This window comes from Dasypus novemcinctus, chromosome X, assembly GCF_030445035.2.
Source record: "Dasypus novemcinctus isolate mDasNov1 chromosome X, mDasNov1.1.hap2, whole genome shotgun sequence".
Taxonomy (NCBI): domain Eukaryota; kingdom Metazoa; phylum Chordata; class Mammalia; order Cingulata; family Dasypodidae; genus Dasypus; species Dasypus novemcinctus.
The window spans coordinates 127,897,959-127,906,142 of NC_080704.1; positions in this window are offsets into that span (position 1 = coordinate 127,897,959).

Sequence of the window (8,184 nt, forward strand, 5' to 3'; positions counted from 1 at the left end):
GAGGGTGAGGGAAACATTTGATCATGGGAGATTGTCAGGTATGTGGTTGATATTGTGGTGCAGAGAAAACTCTTTAGAGAATGTAATATGGAAGGTTGCCTGTTTGGGATGCTTAAGGGGGGGGCATCTGACACAGGGCAAGCTTCTGGGGAGTGTGTGAGTGCTCATTTTGTCACAGTGGATTATATCATTGGGTGGAGACCCTCACAATGAGACTGAAGGTATACCCACATCCTGGGGAGGATTGATGTTCTCAAACAGAGGGAATTGTATCTATTGAATTGGTGGCTCCCAATGGGTTAGGGCAGTCAAGGATGTGAAACCCTCGATATTTTTGCAAGTATCTCTGAATATGGTCCCTCAAGTAATGAAGATTGATTGTCATGGTGGGCCCTGTGGGGAGGGGGAAAGAGGAGTTGAATACATGGAACCAGGGTAACTGTGGGGCAATGGAAGTGTTCCACAAGATCATGCCATTGTTGATATAGGTCATGTTAAGTTACACCAAAAATGTATAAAAGTCTGTAGGCTAAAATGTAAACGATAATATAAAACATAGGATAACTAAAAATTTAGAAAATTGTGTTGTCTAAAATAAAACCATAATGTAAACCCAAATGGAACCATGTTTGAAAGCTATCGTTTCAATATCTGTACATTAGATGCAGCAAATATAATATGAACATGTAAAAAGATCACTTTTGGGGAAGAGACAAAGAGTTTGATGTTGGATATGTGGGAGTACCATATATTGTATATGTGAATTACTGTGACCTAAAACTTATGTCAAGAGAATCTTAATAATCAGGAAAAAAAGAAAGAAAGGAGATAGACACTGAGGAAGAAATGGAAGGAATTGCCTTGCCACTGTACATACAGGGCAACACCTGTAGCAGTGATGAAGGGCAAAATGTTAAAAACAAAGCTTTTTCATTTTTTCATTTCTTTGATACACCAACTTATTTTTCCTTTATTTAATTTTTCTAAATTTCTATGTATTCTATAGCTAACCTTTAAACCCATCACTATATTCCATTTTTCTATTAAGGGAATTTGGCAATATATTGGGCTTCCTTTTTGAAGAAGTTTTGGACTACAGAGAGGTTCAACTATGGTGGGGAAGGAGCACTTGTGTGGGGTTTCATTAATGGGGGGTACACGGTTGGGAGGGAGTTCTCCAGGGCATGTAGACAGGGTATATAGAACAGTTTGGATATTTTCATAGTGGTTTCAGTTGGAAACAACAGATGAGAGAGTGCTGAATTCCTGACCAGGGGAGCTCTATCACATTCCCCAATGGAACAACAACAATCCCCCAAGTGCAATGGCAAAGACCAATAAAGATGTATGGTCCAACGATGAGCCCTTGATACTGATGGCTCCAATTATGAGCCTGTGTGCCTGAAAAATGAACTAGGCCTATAGCTGTGGGGTGCCTAAGTGTTACCTCCTGAGAGCCTCCATGTTGCTCAAATGTGGCCACTCTCTAAACCAAACTCAGCATGTAGATGCATTTCCTTCCCCTCAGCATGGGACATGACTCCCAGGGATGAGCCTCCCTGGCACTGAGGGATTACTATCAAGCACCAGGTGATGATGTAACTACAAAAAGACCATGAACAAAGAGGTCAACTCAGACTGGCAGAATATCTCAGCCTACATGTAATATCAGGTGTTCAAAACTACTTTTTGACTTTGGATAAAAAGGGGGAAATGGAAAGGACAAGTGATTTTATATGACTAAGAGTCTCCAAAAAACAGTCAGGAGGTCATCAGGGGGTGATGATTATGCATGCCTCAGCAGGGTACCAGAGACAGCCAAGGTAGATGGAAATCCAGGTGTTGGTTCTCCTGAAGGCTGCAGTGACCCATAGGTACTATGGTCAAGGCAGATGGCTCTGGAGTTCAGGGCCATGTCAGTTGGCCCTACTTTAGAGTTTGTGTTCCTGAGTGTGATGGAGTTGGACTCAGATATAATCTTTCTGCACATGCCTCTTCTGTCACTTTTACCAGACCTGTGGTTGGCATTTGGGTTGGTGTATTCTCAGGAGACCTGAATCTCTGAACTGTCCATGTGATGGCCAGGCCCTGGGCCTCAGCAGACTTTCAGCTCCTACCCTCTGGTTTCTTGGACTTACCCTGGCCAGATGACAGGGAGGTGAAGAGGGTCAACCACCACACCAGGGAGCCAAGAGTGCCTACAGCTGCAAGCAAGAGCATTGCATCCATCATCCATGTGGAATCTAAACCCCCTCTTGATGTAGAGGGGGATGACACATAGCCATCCCAGGTCCACAAGATAGAGGAAAAGAGTATGGATTAGAATGGACTTACTGGTGTTCTGTTGGGGAACTATTGTGAATAGTAAGGGAAGAAATTGTAGTAGTGATGTGGAGAGGGTGGCCACGGTGCCTGTTGATGGTCGGGAGAGGGAAGAAGAGATGTGGTTTGGGGATATTTTCAGGATTTGGAGTTGTCCTAGGTGGTGCTGCAGGGATGGATGCTGGATGTAGTGTGTCCTGCCATGGCCCACTGCCTGGACTGGGGGAGAGTGTGGACTACAATGTGGACCAGTGTCCATGTGTTGCAGTGGTTCTCCAGAATGTATTCGCTGGGTGCAGTGGATGTGCCACAATGATGGAAGAGTTTTTTGATGTGGGAGGGGTGGCGTGGGTGGGGTGGGGTGTATATGGTGACCTCATATTTTTTTAATGTAACATTTAAAAGAAAATAAAGAAGAAAAAAAAAGTTAAAAAAAAATGCCTCTTCTCTCCCTCCTTCTTCACCCAGACAAAGCTATGATTGTCCTTCAGGCTTCAGTTCAAATGTCAGTCTTTTCTGACTAAGCATAATCAGGAATAATCACTTCTTCTTCTTGGCTGTCATAACTCATTATATATATATACATAGTTCTTGAAGCACCTATTACATTGAACTGAAGTTAGTTAAATTTAAGAGTCATCATCTACTACTCGTGAACTCGTGAGGTGCAGGAATTATATTTTATTTATATTTGAACTCAGTGTACTATATCTAACACAGAGAAGATCATAAATAACAGTTTGTTAAAGTTAGATTGAAGTGGGGTAAAGGTAAGAACAGAAAGGAGGAAATATATAACAATGGGGAAGAGGCAAAATTAAGAGGAATTTTTGAATGAAAGTAGTGAGAGGGAGAAAATCAAGGACAATTCAGATGTTGAAAATGAATAACTATAATAATTGAGTCATTTGAACCTGAATAGCAAATAAAAAAGAGGACTTCTTGGAAGAGGGCAGACTAGAAAGATATGGGGACTCATTTCTGTTCCAGAAAAATAGCTAGAGATCAGGCTGAAGCAGCCTGGGAAAAGATATTCTAGGGTTTAGGGACACAAGGTCAAGCCTGGTCACTGCCCAGAAAAGAAAGGGACAAAGGAGGGGGATAGTGATAGCAAAACTATGAGTTGAAACCAGTGGCTGCTACTGCCAGTATCCTCTCCCACTAGAGACATTTCAGAATTCTTAGACCTCTGAGCCGGCTACAAAGAGGGCTTTAGGGGATCCACCATCCAGGAAAGGGGAGAGAAAGGGACACAGCCTAAGGCTGACTCTGCTTCTGACCCACAAATTTGGTCTGCTGCAGGCTGGGAGGGACCACACCATTGTTTGCCCTGGGAGCCGGTAATGGGTCTAGAGGAGATCCAATGGTCCCAATCTCCCTTTCTTCTAGTGGGGACTGATTGATGATGGCACACCTCCCCAGGAAAGGGTCACAGCCTACGGCTGACTCAGCTTTTGACCCACAAATTTGGTCTTCTGTGTCCCACAGCGGGTGGGGCCGTGCCATTGTTTGCCTTAGGAGCTGGCAAGGGACTAAAGAGATACAACCTTCCCAATCTCCTTCTCTACTAACCGGGACTGATTGTTGAAGATGCAGAGGGGAGTGAAAATATTTCCTACCTGGGAAAAGGGAAGGGGCTGCCAGAGAAGGCTGGAGAACTGTCTCAGAGAAAGTTTGAATTACAAGGCTCTTAGCCTCCAGGCAGGATCCTCTACCACATTGATCCAGTCAAGGTTGCAACAAACACACTCCTGACCAGGCATTGAACTGAGAGCTGCCAAAGACCACATCTGCTGGCAGACCAAGGAAGTGCAAGTGAGAAAATTAAAAATAAGTAAGAGACATTTTTTCTGGTCTTTATAGCCTCCCTCTTTAAGGCCCTAGGAAGTGAGTTTGCAACCCAATACTGGGTCCAGAGCCCAGTTCTGAGCAACTAACAGCGACAATCCCAACCATCCAGGTCAAACTAAGAATCAAAGAGCAGCAGTAGCACACAGGTTCCTGCCACTGAATCCCTATGAAAGAGAAAGAAATTATCTGGTAAACTACCATCCTAATCAGATGCCTAGACACCAGCAAAAAATTATGAACCATACTAAGAAAACTGAGAAAGCAGATGTGGCTCAACTGATATCCACTTACCATATAGGAGGTCTAGGGTTTGAACCCAGGGCCTCGTGGCTTGTGTGTTGAGCTGGCCCACATACAGTGTGGCTACACACAAGGAGTGCCCCTGTGTAGGGGTGCCCCACATGCAAGGAGTGCACCCCACAAGGAGAGCCACCCCACATGAAAACCACAGACCACCCAGGAGTAGCACCGTACATACGGAGAGCTGATGCAAAAATGTGATGCAACAAAAAGAGATACAGATTCCTGGTGCCACCTGACAAGAATGCAATCAGACACAGAAGAACACACAGTGAATGGACACAAGAGAGCAGACAATGAGGGGCAGGGTAGAAGAGAAATAAATAAAAATAAATTTTAAAAAAAAATAAAGAAAGTGGAAGACACAGCCCAAGAAAAGGAATATATCAAAGCCCCAGAACAGACTCAGGATTTGAGAGAACTAAGTAACAAGATACACACAAATTTCTAAAATCAAATTAATGAGATGAAAGACAATGTGACTAAAGAAATAAAGGACATCAAGAAGACATTTGGGGAATGCCCATCAACAGATGAGTGGATCAATAAAATGTGGTATATACACACAATGGAATACTACTCGGCTGTAAGAACAAACACACTACAAACACATGTGATAACATGGATGAATCTTGAGAACCTTATGTTGAGTGAAGCAACCCAGACATTAAAGGACAAATACTACATGACCTCAATGATTTGAAATAACCAAGCTGCCCTAGATAGCAAGAGACTGAACGATAGGCTTACAGGAAATCTGAGGGTGGAGGAAGGATGTGAGCCGATGTCTGCAGGGGTGGAATTTAAGACGAGATGGTGGTAAGTATGAACACAAAGAAGAGATAAAATGGGGGCAAGGGGTTGCCTTTGGTTGGGGCTTTGCGGGTTTGAGGGAGGCTGGGGATGGGCGGGATGGGTAACATTGCCCAAAAGTGGGTGGAGGGAGGGGTAGCATACGAACACAGGAGAGGGTCAGGTGTTGGTGGAGAGTAAAATGCCGAGAAAATCATATCAAAATATAATAAAGAGGGTTACCTGTTTAGAATGCTCGGAGGGGAGGGTCTGATGCAGGATGGGCTCCTGGGGAATGTCTAAATGCTCATTCTGCCAGAGTGGGTGACACCATGGGGTAGAAACCCAAGTAGTGAGAGTGGGGGTGGACCCACATCCTGGGGAGGACTAATGCCATCAAATAGAGGGAACTGTATCCCTCGAGAGAAAGGGTGGCTCCCAGGGCATTGGGGCAGTTGAGCAAGTTAGACCCTGAACACTATTCCATCTATCTCTGGAAGTGGCTCCTCGGGAAACGGAGGTTGGCTGTCACTGTGGGCACCAAGGTGGAAGGGAAAATGGACGTTAAATGTGTGTAACCAAGGTAAATGGGGGGTAAGAGAGGAGTTTCGTGAGAGTACACAAGGATGGATATAAAACATGTAATATTACACCATAACATATAGGAGATGACAGACTGATAATGTAAACCATAATGTAAAACATAGGATAACTAAGAATGTAAAAAAGTGTGTATCCTAAAGTATGCACCACAATGTAAGCACAGATGTCACCTTGTTTGAAAGCTATTGTCTCAGACTCTGTACATTACGTTAAGTAAATATGATGTGAATAGTGTGTAAGAATATCGCTGTGGAAGGGAAAAGGTTTTGTGGTGGATGTATGGGAGTGCTGTATACTATATATATGCATTGCTGTGGTCTAGGGCTCCTGTGAAGAGAAGCTCAATAATTAGGGGGGGGGGGAGATAGGATGTAGAATTTTTTCCAAGTCAACACATATTCTTTATCTAACCTTTAAACCCATCGCTATATGCCATTTCCTAGTAAGGGACCCTGACATTATATTGGGCTTCAAATTTCAGGGAGTTCTGGATCACAGAGTGGTTCAACAAAGGCAATGGAGGAATACTGGTATGGGATACCATTGACAGGGGATACATGGCTGACAGGGAGCTGTACAGAACATAGGTCCAGGGTGCATGGCAATGTTTGGGTATACTCATAGTGGCAACAATTAAAAACCACAGTAGGGGGGGGTACTGGGTTCCTGGCCAGTGGTGCTCTGTCGTGGTCCCTAGGAGAGCAGCGACTGTCTCCCAGGTGCAGCGTCAGGGACCGGGAGGGAGTGAGGGTTCAACAGTGAGCCCCTGACGCTAATGACTATGCTTGTGAGCTGATAAGCCTAAAATAAAAACAAGGCCTAGGGCAGCATTGTGCCTAGGAATTTCCTCCTGTCAGCCTTCATGTTACTCAAATGTGGCCAGTCTCGAAGCCAAACTCAGCATGTAAATGCAATGCCTTCCCCCCAGCGTGGGACATGACACCCGGGGATGAGCCTCTCTGGCACCGAGGGACCACTATCAACTACCAACTGATGATGCAACTGGAAAATGACCTTATACAGAAGGTTCAAAGCGGATCAGCAGAATATCCACGTCTACATAAAATAACATGACTTTAAAATGCTGTTTGACCTAAAGTAAGGGGGAAATGGAAAGGAGAAATGAGTTTATATGGCTACGAGTCTCTAAAAAAGAGTCTGGAGGCTGTCAGAAGGATTGCCCTTATGCACAACTGAGCAGACTCTGAGAGACAGATAAAGCAGATACAACCCCCAGATATCGGTTCCTTCAAGGGCTAAAGAGACCCATGGGAGTTATGGTCATGGCCGATGGGGTTAACTACCAGGTCAGATGGCCCCTCTTTGGAAATGGTGTTTATGTGTGATGAATCTGGACTCAGATGGGATCTCTCTTCCTAAGACTTTCATGCTAATGTGCTGGAGGTGCAGTTAGTGTCAGGGTTTAAGATATATTTAGGGGATTTGAATCTCTGGACTGACAATGTGATAGCCAGGTCCTGAGCCTTAACAGATTCCAGCATTTACAATCTGACTTATTGTGCTCACCACACTCAGCTAAGATGGAGTTGAAGAAGGACAACCACCACACCATGGAGCCTAGAGTGATTACAACTGAAAGTGGGAGGATTGCATCCAGCATCCATGTGGAATCTGAGCCTCCTCTTGACATAGAGGTGCAATGGACACAACCAATCCAATGTCCACATAGAAAAGGTGGGCATTGGATTGAGAAAAGTGGACATGATGGCTGATGGGTATGGAGAAAGGCAGGAAGAGATGAGAGGTGGAGGCGTCTTTGGGACATGGAGCTGCCCTGGATGGTGCTTCAGGGGCAATCACTGGACATTGTAAATCCTCACAGGGCCCACTGGATGGAATGGGGGAGAGTATGGGCCATGATGTGGACCATTGACCATGAGGTGCAGAGGTGCCCAAAGATGTACTTGCCAAATGCAATGGATGTGTCATGATGATGGGAAGGAGTGTTGCTGGGGGGGGGGGGAGAGGTGGGGTGGGGGTGGTAGGGTTCAATGGGACCTCATATATATATATATATATATTTTTAATGTAATATTATTACAATGTCAATAAAAATAAATAAATAAATAATAATAAAATAATAAAATAATAAAAAAAAAAAGAAGACATTTGGGGAAAGCAACTGTGGTTCAAGAGATTGGGCTCCCATCTACTATATGGGAGGCCCAGGTTTCAATTCCTGGGGCTTCCTGGTGAGAGCAAACTGGCCTATGTGGCAAGCTAGCCCAAGCAGAAAGCTGGCCCAAACAGATTGCTGGCCCATGCAACAAGCTGGCCCAAGTGGAGTGCTGGCCC